Raw genomic sequence first — 16,665 nt, 5'->3', positions numbered from 1 at the left:
GCCAGAATCATAGCGCCAGATCGAGTTAACAAAAATACTCAATTGTTGCAAATTAAGTGCTGATTTGTTTCCGTTTCTGAAAGAAAGTCCTTGCAAATGTCGTATAACTCTTCTCGTCTTTGGAGATGCATCGTTTACATGAATATTGCATCATGAATGCACCAACATTTTTGAAATTTTAGTGTCATAAAATATGTTGAAATGTAATATTGCTTTTATTGAAAATCCAACTGACTCGATTACGGATAACAATGCTTTACGCCCAGAAAGAATATATATCATTGATAGCAAGACTCAGATAGTACTTGCAGAAATCTACAGCAAAAGCAAGTAATCGTTTTTAGGTAACAGCACAGACTACTCTCACACACCACTTCTGACGATACACACGACTTCCGACGCAGCAAAGATAACAACGATTGACGGAGTACCCGCCCGAAATGGGCTACCTCCAAACCTTGCAGATGAGTAAACTTGGCTTTACATAAACTGCCCTTAGCTGTGAACGTCAGCTGGTATGGGGGGAAAAAGGAGAAATGGGCAAAGTCCTCTGTAGAAAGAATCGCATGGCAGGTGAGGGAGAGAGGGTGTGATGTCTTGGCCAATAGGAAAGCAGCTGTGAGGGAAGTAGGAGAGGGTGATGCAGGAAGGTTTTTTGAGTTCGGTGAGGGATAAGCTATTGTTCGTAGGTAACCAATCAGGATGCTGGATTATTGCAGAGGAATGTCTTAACTTTTGGTAGGACTTAGCCGATCAGCGCGTTGAGGATTATCATCTTTTTCTCTTCTTTGTTATCAGTTTTCTTTGCTAGCTCTTGGCTGCTTCCATTAATTTGGGGAATTCTTTAAGTATTTCTCTAAGTTCTCTTAGGGTTTCTAGGAGAGAGGGGAATTTTTCATTAGCTGTCAAAGTAGGCTCCGTGTTCTGTTTTCGAGGTGGGGAGATGGGTTGGGGGTCTTGATTTCTTTGATTTTTTTCTCGTTATTTTTGCGTAGGAGGGTCTTCCATTTATTGTTGTTAGCTTGGGGAATTTGATGCATCCTTTCCAGGCAGCTGTATGTCCTGTTTCTTTACAGTTAAAACAAACTGGATTTTGGATTTTTTCTGTTATGCTGCAGCTCCTGGTTGCGTGTGTACCACCGCATTTAATACACTTGGGTGTTAATCTGCAGTTCCTGGCTGAAAGATGAAAGCCTGCACAGTTATAGCAGATGGTTGAGGTTGTTTTTCTTCGGTAACTTTCAATTTTGATTTTTAGATGGAAGAGGGATTTTTCGTTGTAGATATTGAGAGCAATTCTAGACTTCTTGATTTCGAGTAGGAATATTGGGTATAAGGTTTTCATCTAGTAGTTTCTAAGTTGAGATATTCTAATAATTCTGTAGTTTCTTTCTTCGAGTTCTTTAATGATTTCTTCCTTATCTGCATTTAGGGGGAGTCCTTTCAGTATAACTTTATTGGCCTATCTTCATAGTTTTCGGAAAGAACGAATTCTTTCTTTTCTTCTGTTAACATTTCAATGATTTTAGTTCTTTCGTCTTCATTAGCTGGTTGGATTGCGATCATATTTCTGATCAGTTTATTTTCCGTCTGTGGGAATTTTTTGTGGATCTCTTGGAGCGTGAGATTGTAGTTATTTGTGAATTTAAGGTTTATAGTTGCAGGTCTATTGTTGGTTATTTCTTGGGTTTGGCTCAGGATCTCGTACCTATTTGATGTGTCCATGCTTTCGGGTTTTTCTTCAGTTTTTCTAATTTTTCGGCTTTTCTCGAGTTTACTGTTTGGTAGTTTTCATTGCTGTTATCATTTTTCTTGTGGTTTGTTTGAGATGTGTTGTCAATATCCATTTGTTTGTTTTCAGGTTCTGCAAGTTTGATCTCAAAATTTAGGTAGAGATTTTTCAGTAAGATGTAGGAAGCTGTGTGCGTTACGCTCTGATATTATTCTACTGTAGCAGAAGGAACAGATTCCCTTTTCTATCTTAGCTGTTCTACTGCAACAAGGGCATTTCAAGACACATACATCCGGAACATTGCTAGAGCAACTACTCTCCGAACGTCCGTCCCCTTCCATGACTGGAGACGGGGGAAAAAAAATTCAGGATTTCAAGAAACTAAAAACAGGAGCTGTCTTCCTAGATATTCAAAATCTGTTGATCGAATATGGATTCTTGGACTCAACTACGAACCGATCAAAAATCCGACCGTATTTTATTTCATTAGTCATTGAATCATATTTAAACAATCGGAGCTTCAAGATAAGGATGAAAAATGAATTATCAGGTATAAAAATATCGAAGCAAAAGTTGCACAGGGCTCCAAACTGGGGGCGATTCTTTACTCTTGCGACATTAACGACATACCAAAACAATTTAACGCTATATTGTGTTTAAACGCTACGAATATCCAAATTTTAGCCAAAAATTACAATTCAAGTTACATCCAGATCGCACTCAACAGGCATCTAGCAAAAATTACTGAGTGGCTCCAAAAATAGAAAATAGAAATCAACGCGGGTAAAATTGTTGCAGGGACGTTTCACAAAGCTCCCAGAGATAAAGACTTTCCGAGAATAAAAATAAACGAAAAGTACACTGCATGATCTCGGGAATCGAAATATGTAAAAATAATTTTTAACAGAAAATTAAATTGAGATTTCATATTAATTATTTAAAAGATAAATTCCGAGCTCAAGACCATAAATCACCCTTCCCCCTATCATTTAAGAATTCTAAAACGCATAGAGACACAAAAATGCTTCTTTACTCAGCATATTTGCGCCTATGCATGCCAAGTATGGAGATACACAGCAAAATCAAATTTTAAAATAATCGAGAAACAACGTGATATGATTTTTAGCAAAATGTGTGGTACTACCTGGCCCATGACAAACACAGAAATTTGCAAGCACTGATATACCCCACTTTCAAACAAACTTTAAATAAAATAGCAACACATTTCTTTAACAAAATTAATAATCATGATAATAAAGCAACTAATATAATAGAAAAATACGCTCCAGACCCCAAATTAAAAAGACCTCGTAATGCTTTATTAATGTAAAAAAGTTAACCAAATCCACTTCTTAACTATTATGTTTCCCCAAACGTTTTAAACTGGGTTTATACACAGTGAAACTACGAATGTATGTGCAGAAACTGCATATTTTGTTAGAAACTACATACAATGTTTTGCAGTGGAACGCCAAATGGACTACAAGACCTTCACTGAAAAAGATGAGTCCAAGTCAACCTCTGCCTGCTATGATTTATGTCGAACTCAGCCACGACAGGAGATAGCTTCCAAATGAAAAAGGGAACTCCTAAAACACCATAAGAACATATGATTAATGTTGCCCTGGTTTTAAAATTTCAAAAAACAAATTTGCTTCCAAATAAAAAAACAATCTGATTTAGAGCCTTAAAATAGAAACTACTTACTCTCCTTGTGCGATTGTAAGGAGTAAATTGTATTCAATTTACTGATATTAATTAATTGTATTCAATTTAGGCAAACATAACATTTGACTACAATTTTTCCTCGGATTAATTTTAAATATTTTTATTACAATTATTACTTTAAATAACAGATTGGGAGAAATGGTGATAAGTTAAAGGATACGTAAAAAAAGTATTAAAGAAGTTGAAAATCGCTTGATTAAATTATGGACAACTGAGATATATCCGATGAACGAAATTTAAATATTAATGAAACTGAGAAATTGCGCTTACCCAAAGAAATAATTGTGCTTTCAACTAGCAATCGACAAAAGCGTAGAGCTGAGGCTCGTAAACCGAAAGTTTTTATTTATTTATTTTTTTTTTATTTTTCTTGTTTCTGATTAATTGAAAATATATCAAGTATAACTTGGAGTATTGCCAATTTCTAATATGAAATCGGTCGATAACTATTGCCATTCAGAAGAACGGTCAGCACTCAGTTTGACAAACACCCCAACACCACGCTATTTTATTAGTGTGTTAAAAGCTTTTTATAGCAATACGGCAATGAAATAAATATTATAGTGGTAGTTTTGATAAAATCTTTTTGATTATTTTGAAGAAATTTTTTTGGATTATGTAGCATTATTTTTGAAATGACCTATAATTATATATTTTTTTTGAAAAACATAAGTGCACATTATTTTTTTACAAATCAATTATAAGCATTTCTAAAACTAGAATAAAAAAATAATGGTTTTCAGAAAAGTGCCATCTATAGGACCAAATCTGATGCTCTTTAAAATTTTAATTCGCTGATAATGTTCTTTGGTAACGAAGTTCCTCATAAATTCACGCGGACCCTTCTCTCTTTAAAATAAATGAATAAACCGCCCATTAATTACAAAGGTTTGACTTCGGATCTGTGAATGGAATTGTAGCTGTGAGAGTGTTTTCACCGAAAATCCATTCTATGAGGAATCTATGTAAAAAGCATCATTTTCTGAATTCTTGAATACATATTTTTTATATAAATGTATCATATCAATTTGTTTAAAAAATTACGAGAAAAATATAAATTTTCTAATTATTGCCTTTAATTTGTTATTATGGCAAGATATCCTTAAGAATTATTTTCTTATAACAAGAGTGTATCCTACATGTCTCATGTGTGACTAACATTATAGTCTTTATGAACTTCGAGACGATTTTTTTTTCTTTTTTTTTGTGAAATTGAAACTAATTTCTCTTTTTCCATAATTTTTTATATTAAAAAAAATATTGGATATTTCTTAATAAATGATAATTGAAAGTGACAATTACAATTTTTAGCAAATATTCATAATAAACTGATGATTGTCAGATTTTTAATCATGAATTTATTGATGAAAATATATCATAATCAGTACGGATTAGAATTATTACCAAATTGTTTTTATAAATAATTTAGATATACATTTTAATAAATTATCCGTAATTCATTAATCTTCAAACTTCATGATTCATCAGTGATAATATCTGTTCAAACGAAAGTGTCACATGAATGGCGCATATGGTTTTGGATTAAAATAATACAAATATAAATACATTTGATTTTATTTCCTTGGCAAAAAGTCCGAATCGATTATTCCATGCGCAAAGAAAGAACTACGTTCATTTCACTATCTTTTGAGCTTTTTATGAACGATCGCAGCGCTGCTAACTGGGCCATGCATTAACTGTCGATATTTCAATTTTCTTTAAAAAAATCCCCCCGCCCTTTTTTTTTCTGATTCTGCTTCATTGATAAATTTTCAATTTCAGTATTAGTACAGTACATTCAGATTTTCACTGTAAGTTAATTACATTGTTTTTGAAATATTTGAACTAGATCTTAACATATTTAAATTTCACTAACAGTGTCAAAGGAAATTATTCATGGAGCATTTTATTTCAAACGCCACTCAAAATAAAAGAGCATTGCTGAAATAATGATGCACTAAATGTTTTTAGGAAGAGTTCTAAAACGAAATTATTTGTGCAATTACTTAATTCTGTAAATAGTGGGAGTGTTTGCAAGTCAAAATCGAATCCAAGATGTTGCAAAACAGAGGGCAGCGCCCTCTCGTAGTACATGCAAATCTGATGTTTTTAATCCTGGTTTTTTTTATTATTAAATTCTGAGGAAAAGCATAAGTGAGTGATTTTTTAGAAATGTTATCTAGCGAATGTATGAAATTATCATGAAAGATATTTAACGTACATATGAACTTTGAAACAAAGTTCCTTGATTGTTTCAATTATAAAATTTCTCCCGACCGTACCGACAGGGGGAAAAAATCTTCAAATCAAAACAAGTAATTTAAGGAAGGAAATAATTTTAAAATGTGTTGATAGTTTTAGAAAAGAAAGTAGTTTGGTCAAAATGTGTTTATTTGACAACTAATAGTGTTCATTTATGTAAAAAATTATACTAATTTTGTTACCAAACTTAAGCATTAGTCCATCTTAGATTAAATTGCCTCATTACAGTATACATCGAGAAATATTTGCAGTTGAAGGTTTGAATGAATGTCTGAAAAACCAGCTAGAGTGGTCTCTCTCGAAATATCTCACATATTCATGAATAAAGGTTGAATTCTCCTTCTTCCGCATAATTTTATGGACTTTGGCTAAGGCCACCAATATCTTGCATACGGTTATATATATTTATCTTGCATATATAGTTATAAAATATAAATCTTTGGTTTTAATCTAGTGTTTTTATTGAATCTACTGCGGGAATACGTATTTTGGACACGCCGATCGAAACAAAAATTTGACATAAATCTACAGTTGTAGTCACATAATAACATATCGAATCTCATTGTTTAAATCGATGCATTTATAAGTGATTGCGCTTATGTGGCAAGCAAAAGTATAGACGGTCAAACATTTGACGGATTTGATTCTAAATTTTGTAAGTATCTATATTTCAAATTCTAAACCTGCGCACCAAATTTTATTTACCTTGTTCTTTGCATTTTGTATATTTATCGAATTCACTTGTATTCGAACAACTAGACTTAAGAATGGATTTTGTTCAAAATTTGATAGAAAATTACGAATTCAATCGTACTTCTCCACAGCAAATTTCAGCCGTCTGGTTCAAAGCGTTTTTGAGTTGTGTTCTCAAACAGGCATGATGACGTAAGGGTTTTCCGCATTCCAAAATATATGAAACGTGGACATTCTTCAAAATTTCAAGTTCGAATTCTTTTACAATTACAATAATTCCTTTATATTTCAAACACAAAAAAAGAAAAGTAAAAATTATCAATTTTATTAAAACTTTCCTCCTCCTGTTTGTGTTTTGTGCCATGAAACATAACCTATACTTTACTGTGATATTCGGTCGCTATCGAGAAGTGGATTAATCAAAAGTGCTGTCGGAATTCTTTGAATTTCGTAATGAAATTATGGATTTCCTTATGAAAGAGTATTGGGATAAAAGTTTTGCAAGTTTCCACATAGACTATATGACCAATGAAGATAAATTGAAATGGTGGCATATTTTGCCGATATATTAGTATTCACAACGTTCTAAATTCAACACTGAACTTAGTTTAAGACTCTAGGTTTTTGTGCACGACAGAGGAGGAAAAAAAATGATAATTAAACTTCAAAGATAGGCATACAAAAAGTAAACCAATAAGCAAATAAAATATTTGACATATTTCTAGTCCTAGATGATTTTCGAAAAAACGAAGATATCAAAATTGATAAGGCAACAGCAATATTCATTAAAAGTTCACTTTTAATCTTTTGCTTCCAGTCGCAGTTAATTTAAATTATATATATATATTAAAAAATGTATTCAAATTTTTTATAATTAATATTAATGTAAAATTTAAATATATATATATATATTATGAATGTCATTTGCTTGTCCTGTAACTATGTATAATTTTCATCAAAGAAGTAATGAACTATTTGAGCATTTAATTGGCATTTTCTTACTTGTTTTAAATGATACTTTTTGATAGTTGAAGACAAGAGAAAATGAAGCAAAATTCTTTTTGAAGACGATTACATTAAAAAAAAAGTACCATCAAATGAGGAAGATTTAAACTGAATTATTCATTTGACACGACTATTCTGAAATCGTTTTTTAGAAACATTGAACCCGTTATAGATATGGAATGTAATGACTGACGAATGAATGACGGAGAAATATAAATCTAAAGCAAATAAAATACATAAACAATCTTTTATAAATCTTGAAAAATGTTAAAAGTTTGTGCAGTAAAGAAGGTGACATAGGTCTTTCATAATGTTGCATTTAATTTTAAATTTATTTAAAATAATATTCTTTTTAATTATTTATGATTATTTCTTTCCTGGAATTATTTTTAGAGACAAACTGAGAAGCATGTAACGTCATTAGCGATTTCTATAAAGATAAGAAATCAGCTCCATATTGTATTTTTAAAGAATTCATTTGAATGAAAGAACGTAAAAAATGATTTCAGAATTTAACTTTCAATGTATGTAAGAAAATATATTTGTTCACTTATCAGATTTAATGGTTAATTTTTATATGCTGCAGTCCTTTTTAATTTCATGTATTTTAAAGCATTCTAAGAGGTTTAAAAGAACAGAAAATTATATTTAACTTGTACAAAATGTTTCATGTTTTTTCATCTTTCGATGAATGCTCTTCTTTCTTCCAAACATTCTAATTGAATTTTATCTGAGACAGGATATTACATTAGTAGCACATGCTGTAAAAATATAAATCATTTTATTAACTTCGATAATCAATCCAGAACCAATTTCCCTATTTACTATCCATCACAACCCGAACTTTCAAAATCAAAATCTAAAATCGGTAAAAGAATTGTATTGTGATATTTGAAATATCTTGATGCATTTATTTTTTGTAAATTGGAAAGGCATCTTTTAAATATATAATCACGTTCTTAATTTTACTGATAAACGAACTTTAAAATAATCACGAGAATTAAAAATAAGCATCAATAATAAGAAAATCCGCAATGGTGACAATTTTTCTATTTATAATTTAAATTAGCTAAAAATGATATAATTATATTTTATCCTCAAGTTAAACTGCACAGTAATAAATTATCAAAATTCGGAAATACATGAATCTACGAAATAATGCGTATTGTATCAAATTGCAGTGTTATTTCTATGGAGCATTCATTTTAAATTTAATCATATTTAAAATGTATTTCGAAACATAATTTTCTTCTGCTTTCAACTGGGATGGTAGACGTATTGCATCAGAACTTCTTCAAATATATAAATCATTTCATCCTAATAATTTGTCAGAGTTCTATGACATGAGTTTAAAATATACTAAGGTGAATTTTCATTTTGATTTTACTTTCCGGATAACGTTGACGGAGATTTCAAATTATGATTTCATTATGTATAGACGGAATCATGTTTCCGTTTTCATTTTTTACACTTGGAGCGCTGCGATCGTTTTACAAACTTTAGAGTGTAGCATGTGAGATGTCTCGTGCACATGAGGTTGTTGCTATTGATCATGAATTGTGAAGTTGCGCGGCAATTATAGGTCAAATATTCGATTGCTTCATATCATCTATATGTATTATGAGGGCAGTTATCAAGAAAATTGTTAATAGTTATGTTTATTTTAGTTTCAATAGAATTGTGTCCCTTATTCCATCCTTTGTTTATCATGCTTTATTATAGAATAACAATACCCATTGAAGCATTAATTTTATATTATTCATATACTAAAGATTAACATTTTTTTCCCTATATGAATTATTTCTGGGCTTTTATCTGTCCAGTTTGGTATAAGTTAGAGTACACTAATAGCTGCAATGCATGAGCCACTACTGTTTTGAGTGTAAAATTTATTTTTCTATGATGGTGTACTGAGTTTGTGTGTAGCAGTTCTGAATATAAAATGCTTATATGCCTGAAAATGATTAGCGATCGCAGCGCCATATGTTGAAGTTCAGTAATTCAGAGACATTAGAATTCCAATCATATATCAACTGTTAAAGATTAAAGCATAACGAATATTTTCAGATCATTTAAGAGTTTTCTTGAACAATTAAAAAAAAAAACTAAGTTGCTTCTTTTGTAACTTTATTTACTGTCGCATCTTTACAAAATTGGTGTCAAACACCCACTACTTTTCACACAATATATAGACAACTTGCCAGCCTACAAATATTAGCATATTAAAAGAAACACAAGTATTAAATAGCCCATAAAGAATTTTCAGCCAACTCTTGATTCTTAACTCTACAAAATATACTTCTGTCAAGCTCCTTTGTTTAGAGAAGGGATGAATATATATTTTAAGTCTCATTTCTTTAATAGTAGAATAAGACATTCAATAAAAAAAAAATTTAGATGCCAAAATTATAAACCAATTTCACGTTTCTAGTATGCGACGTTTGTGAATAATAGTGCTTCTATATCTATGAATAGATAGAAGGAAAAGCACTATCTTCTAATATAGCTGGAATCTGAAAACTGGACACAGATATGCAAAAGGGTCAGGCACTTGGAACGGATTTAATAATTACTGGTAGTTCGATCAAGACCAATTGATCACTCAAACTAGTTTTAAAAAGAATTGGAATTTCTGAGAACCATTAATGGTCAGTGATTTAGGAAGGGGTTGATGTCTATACCATTGTCCTTTCCTGTGCCCCTTAGGGCAGAAGGGAAGAAATTTCCATTCTTGAAAAAAGACAGTTTCAAAGGGTAAAGTATAAAGTTTCATTTCATATGTGATGCAAGGAGATGATACTTCTGCAGATTCATGGTTTTCCACTTTTTTTTAAAATTTATTTATAATCTTGTTTTTTTTTATGATAAGGAATTATAGATTAGAAACTAAAAAGTCAAAAGTAATTTAAGTAGCAAATCTACAATTTTTATATATTAATAAATAAGTAAAAAAAACTGTATTAATTAAATTTAATCTTACAATTTTTGAAGTCATCTTGTATAATTTGTAACTATAACGCAAAGCATGAATGAGAACCATGTCCATACAAATTGTCTTAAAAAATGATCACATGGTTCATTGATTTAGATCGTTGCGAACAGATTTCAACAGACGATTCAGAACATACATTGCAACAGTAAGGAACATTTCATTTCACTTAGGTTTTTGAATAAAGGTTTTTTTAGGTCTGGAAATTCTATCTTCATTATATTTATAATACAAAAATAAGAACTTAAATAACAGCAAGTCTACAATTTTATATGCTAATAAATTTTAAATTTATTAAATCAAATTTAATTAATTTCATTAAATTTAATCTTACATTCTAGAATAAAATTAAATACATTAAATTAAAACATTCCAGAATACAAATAACATTTTATAACAAACTCATAAATTTGGCAGATTCCGTCAATTTTTTTTCTTTCAATTAGATTGTAAGCATGTGTTAAATTTTTCTGAGATTTTACTTTGATATAACTAATAAATAAAATGAAACTTTGCTAACCATAGCCACATATGATGTAGTTATATATATTTCTAATATACATGAATATAGAACATTAATTCCTTCACATAAGTTTCTCTAAAGAAGACTCATGTGAAGGTTAAGTGAAATCAAAGCAATTTATTCCTTTAAATTATTTGTTTTGAAAAGTATTTTCATTTTATCATAGAATCTAATTCAAATTTATTCTAATAAAATACGTATTTTTTGAGAATTACTGTGATATATTCACAAATTTTTCTTAACAAAATATATTCCATATATATATAAATATATATTTATAACATCATAATAAAATATTTCTAATTTTTTTTTGCAATTCCATCTGCCAAGAAAATGAGTGCTTGGGTTGCAAAAGGGTTCTTTTTATTAAAAATAATTTGCAATACTTCCAAAACCATCTACAGAATCAATATCAGGAACATAAGTTACTCCTTGTTTTATTGCCATTTCATCAATTAGAAGAACACACAATCTGTCAGAATCACTCATACGGGCAGTCTGTACTTTTAGGCATTCACCAAGCTAGAACAATATCCTGAAATTTTGGTAACATTAAAAGAATATCTGAAATCATACAAATTATTTTTAAGAAACAATATTGAAATAACTCAATATTTTTTATTTATCTTAGTCTATAGTATTTTTATAATTAGTCAACAATGAAACTTAATTAGTAACAATAAATGCAATACTTAATTTATATACTTAAATAAATAAAAACAATTGTTAGATTTATTTAAATTCATGTGCTGAGAAGATTTAGAAATGTATTAAATGAATGCAACAATTGAAAAGAAATTTGATAAGAAAATCAGTAGAAGTATTACACCTATATCTGTAATAGTTTTTATTTCTGTATAGTTGTTAATCTGACTACCCAGAATTTTTTCCTCATTAAAACCATCCATATAAAAATCAACTAAGTATAAATCTTTTACCTGTGTAATGTTGCCTTGATTAGAAAAGAAACCAAGAAAGAGACCCCCCCCCCCCCCACACACACACTCTTTCTGAAATCTTCTAAGCACTTGAACCATTTAGGTAATATTTCAAAAACAAATGATTTTTTCTGAGCCGATGAATGCCTGTGGTAACTCTACATTGTATACACAATTGAGATGTTACAAATTTATGCAAATATGGTTTATTTGCTAAATTTCGCTGGTATCCGTCACAAAAATCGAGAATGCTTCTCATAATTTTCTCTTCAATTTTGAATATTTGAAAACAGTGTTTTAGGTGTTACCTGTATATGATCACTAATTTCATGGAAAGACATAGAAGAGGACACATGATTTTTGGTGCATGATGTATCTTTTACCACAATCTATAAAGATTTGCATTGAGATATTGTTTAAAGTAAATCAGAAATCATCTTCATCTGCAATGTGAGATTTAAAAAATGTTATTAATCTTTGTTTAAGTGGAGCAGGAATCCGAAAAATGTCGATCATAAACTATATCATTCTTCAAAACAGTACAGTTTCTCTATAGGCATATCCAAGTTTAAAGTTCAAATTCATTTTTTACATTTGGAAATAATAAACAAATGTATAAAACATTCAAATTCCAAGTTAAATTTCATTGCAATAAATTTCAGAATAATTAGATTTTATATAGAAAAATGAATAATATAATTCCAAAAATAGTAGGAATATTGCACAGAAAAGGCACAAGATTTATATTTAGATATGAAATTTATATAATTTAAATTTATATAATTTAGATACGAAAACAAAGTGCACAGTTTAATAAAGATAACTAGCTTTAACATGAGGAAAATAGCAATGTATAATACATTTTATCAAGTTTATTATAAAAACATTAATAATTTAATGAACAAAAATTAAAATGCCATAACTATTCCATTGCAGAAACGAAAGTTATACATTCTTTATCTTATAACGAAACACGTATTCGAAATTTTCTTCAATTCAAAATATAAATAAATAAATATTTAATTTTTTAAAACATACCTGCTTTTATCTGAATGAATCCCGCATTAATACATGTCCAAAACTTTCACAAATTGAGCATTTTGGATTCTTCTCTCCAAATAGCTTTTTCATTTTTTAACAGCTCCGGTGTTTGCATCTATGTCACTGCTTCTGAAAAAATAAACAAAACAATACAAATAGAAAAGAAATAAAAAATAATAAATCTACACAAAAAATAAACAGCAAATACAAAATAAAATGTCAAACAATAAGTAAAATATATATTATTCTTGTCACATTTCGTCTTAACTGCCCAGAGCCAGACTCAACAAGAAGAATATGGAAGCAATGCTCTCAGTTTGTATTTCTGAACATTGCGAGTGAAGACGCTGCGATCGCTTATCAAACCAACTAAACTTCTAATTCTTTTTATGGCGGTAACTGTTCGTTGTCTGAGGTTCAATTATTCTCAATTGTTGTGCGATCACAGCGCCATCAAGGATTAAATGAACGTAGACGACAATTGGCATCTAATTACATAACATAATTCCATTTTTGTTCATAGTGTTGAGTCGAAATTGTTCACTTCATGGTTCCACTGGCAATTGCGGGTTCGAAACTCAAATAAAATTATTTTCTAAAATTACTTAATTATAATAATATTTTTGTATTGAATTTTGTTATTTATAAAATAAATTATCTTATGAATTAATATTATAATTTTCACAAGATATTCATATTACTGTTACTATTAATTAATTTAATTTGTTTATTCCAATTAAAAATAATAATTTTAATAAAAATAATATTTTATTTTATTGCACTTCAGAATATGAATATGCTACTTACAACAGTTTTCAGTATTTCAATGAAGATATTCACCACTTTTGGTTTATATTATTTGATTTCGTGCAGATTTTCTGTATTAATTTTTATTTGTTGGAAACAATTTATCCACTGAAATGTTCACTTATGAAATCGTATTTCAAATTTTTAATCAAATTTCCATTACCGACAAACTCCATACTCTCTAAAATGCCTTATTCATCGTTGAGGAACATTAAACCGCTTTTTTTAAAAATCTTATTGGATAAGAAGTGTCAATATTCTAAAGTTTAAATTGGTTAAATACTCTATAGATAAATTTTAACCTTTATTGATTTGCCTGAATTACTGCTATTAAAGTTAAAGTAAATGCAAAGCTATTTCATCATGCATTGGCAAAACGTTTCTGATGTGCATGGCAGAGTTGGAAGAACAACGGATTATCAGCCCAATTATTGACGGTTTATTTTGCCTTTGCCATCAGTGTAATTAATCTTCCCGCGCACTTGCAAACTTTAAAAAAAAATTTAATTTAACTTTCTGAAATTTTGTCATAAAATATATTTTATTTGACTTTATTTTGGTTTCTAAATCCAGAATATTATTAGAAAAATTGGCTTGAAGTTGTAATCCCCCCTCCTCTTACATACACATACACACTTAAAGAGCGTTCTAAAGCAAAATTTTGTTTCGTTACATTTCTGGAACAGAGTGTTAAATACCTGCAACTACGGTTTTATAATAATCAGCTCTACCAATTAAAAATTCCTTTCTCATGTTATTTGTTGTAGTTGTACATGTATAAATTGAAATTTCGTAATAATTTTTTAAATTGATTTTCTGTCAATTAGTATATCAAAAATTTGTCCAGACGTCAAAAAAAAAAAAAAAAAAAAGAGAGAGAGAGAGAGCAAATTTGTTGTTTATTATAAATGGAAATGACTCTAGGGAACAGGTATTTTATAACCAATAAACTGAATAACCGAGTTGATTAAAATCGTTAATTAATTATTATATAAAAATTTTTCAATTGCAGCTGTCAATGTTTTTTGCTTAAATGATATATTGTCATTATCAACCAAATAAAATTTTGTGGAATTTTGATGAAAACTTCAGACGTTTGGGAAAAATTATGCTCCAAATTTCGATTAATCTTATGAATATTCGGCTATAACTCTAACATTAATTTCTGTTCCTCAAATTTTTTTTCACGCAAAAAAGGAATATTATTTTATTTCACAAAATAAGGAAAAATAAAAGGCATAAATAAAATAATAATAATATTTTTTTATATAAATTTTCAAACATGATTGGGGGGGGGGATTTTTGCATGGGAGCAAAGCTGAATTCTAAAATTTTGAAATTCAAAAAAATTATGCTCATATCTCATATATTTTCGAAATATTCCAAAATGTAAAATTCCCACAGTCGATTTGCAAGGCCTCTTTTTGAGAGACCATTTATGATATTTATTTGCATTTATGGACTTTTTTGTGCTTTGTAAGTTTTGTTTTTAGCATTATTGTGTTTTTGATATAATTTCGTATAAAATCGAAGAGCCTTTATAATTTTGTAAATGATCCCTTCCTTTATCTTGCAATTTTTCGACGTAGTAACGGGAATTCATTTGTTTTCAGCCATTGTAAATAATCTCACCATGCAGTGCATGCTACATGGTCAATCTACTATACCAAAATACAGAGATTATGGTAATAGTTGTCATTCTCAAGGTGGACACATTGTAATGGATACACTGTATATAAAACAAGAAAGTATTCTAACTTTTAAGGCATTGTAAGGCATTTCCAATTTTTAAGGCAGCCTAATTTCTTTTCTTATTAAGGGAGAAAGTTATTTTCAGTTACAGGCTATTCAATTTGACGTGTTTACTCAAAAATGAAACAACACTTATCAATCCAATGTAGTTTCCAATGAAGTAATTCAAATAAACTTTTCGTTTATAAATTGAAAAATAATTTTTTTAGGCAAAGAGCCTTTATTTACCACTATATTTAATTTTTAAGGTTTAAAGATAATAAAATAAGCTGATATTTTGTTATAGGTAATAAAATTCGCATGTGTTTTAGAATCTTATCATGTGCAAGAAGAGTTTTTTGCAAAATTTTCACCAAATGATTTTGGATTTAAATATCGATTAAATCTGATAGTTGAGAATATTAACATAATGTGTCAATTATAAAATTTTTCATAAAAGTCTACCTGGATATAATTATGTCACGGTTTCAAAATTCTATACCGCACCAGCAGCATTTTCAATAAGTATGGAAAAAAATATGATTACTAATTTCATAAAATTATTTACATCGTTCATTAATTTTTAAAATTCCTCTTTAATCTAAATACACATACACACATATAGGCGGTTTGAATATTCGGCTTTTTTTTGCTATGCCATAATCTGAATGAAAATTTTAAGCTTATGACGCACACACACATATATAAATGATGTAATTTAATAAAAGTTTTTCGTAGATTGCATTTAGATATATTAGGTATATTTGCAATTCATTTTTATTGATTTTATTGCTCTATTTAATTTAGTTGGTTGATAAATGCTCAACTCATAAAGAAAGCATTTTTTTTTAATATTTTCAACTCGCTTATAGGCATTTCCGAAAATAATTGAATGAGGACGGATCTCTTAATAATTAATTAATATTTTATTTTTAGTTTTGTCGCTATAGAATACACTTCTCGCTGCCGATATTAATATGAAGACTATTCAGAGAGACAGTTTCCAATAACTTCAGAGAGAATATTTGTCCTTTGTCGTTAGATTCAACGTAATCAGACTCGACATACATGGTGGATCTACGATGAATTATATTCAGAGTTTGGGTAGTTTTTATCTTAAAGCCGGGACCTTAGCACCCAACTACTATGCCCTTTTGTAATATCTATACCCAGGAAAACTCTTCTTTCATTATTATTGTTTCATAAATTTAATTTG

The 16,665-nt window shown here is 29.3% G+C and overlaps 1 long non-coding RNA gene across 1 annotated transcript; it reads right to left on the bottom strand.

The window, feature by feature from the left end:
* Positions 1-11,297: 11,297 nt before the first annotated feature.
* Positions 11,298-13,291, bottom strand: LOC129957680 (uncharacterized). The gene is made up of 3 exons (XR_008782810.1): positions 13,167-13,291; positions 12,909-13,040; positions 11,298-11,467 (listed from the first exon to the last, which is right to left on the bottom strand). It is a non-coding gene; the product is annotated as an uncharacterized LOC129957680 (long non-coding RNA).
* Positions 13,292-16,665: the final 3,374 nt, after the last annotated feature.

Source organism: Argiope bruennichi, chromosome 11 (genome assembly GCF_947563725.1).
Source record: "Argiope bruennichi chromosome 11, qqArgBrue1.1, whole genome shotgun sequence".
Classification (NCBI taxonomy): Eukaryota; Metazoa; Arthropoda; class Arachnida; order Araneae; family Araneidae; genus Argiope; species Argiope bruennichi.
Note: the sequence above shows the minus strand (reverse complement) of the source record. Positions and strands in the feature narration are given on the sequence as shown.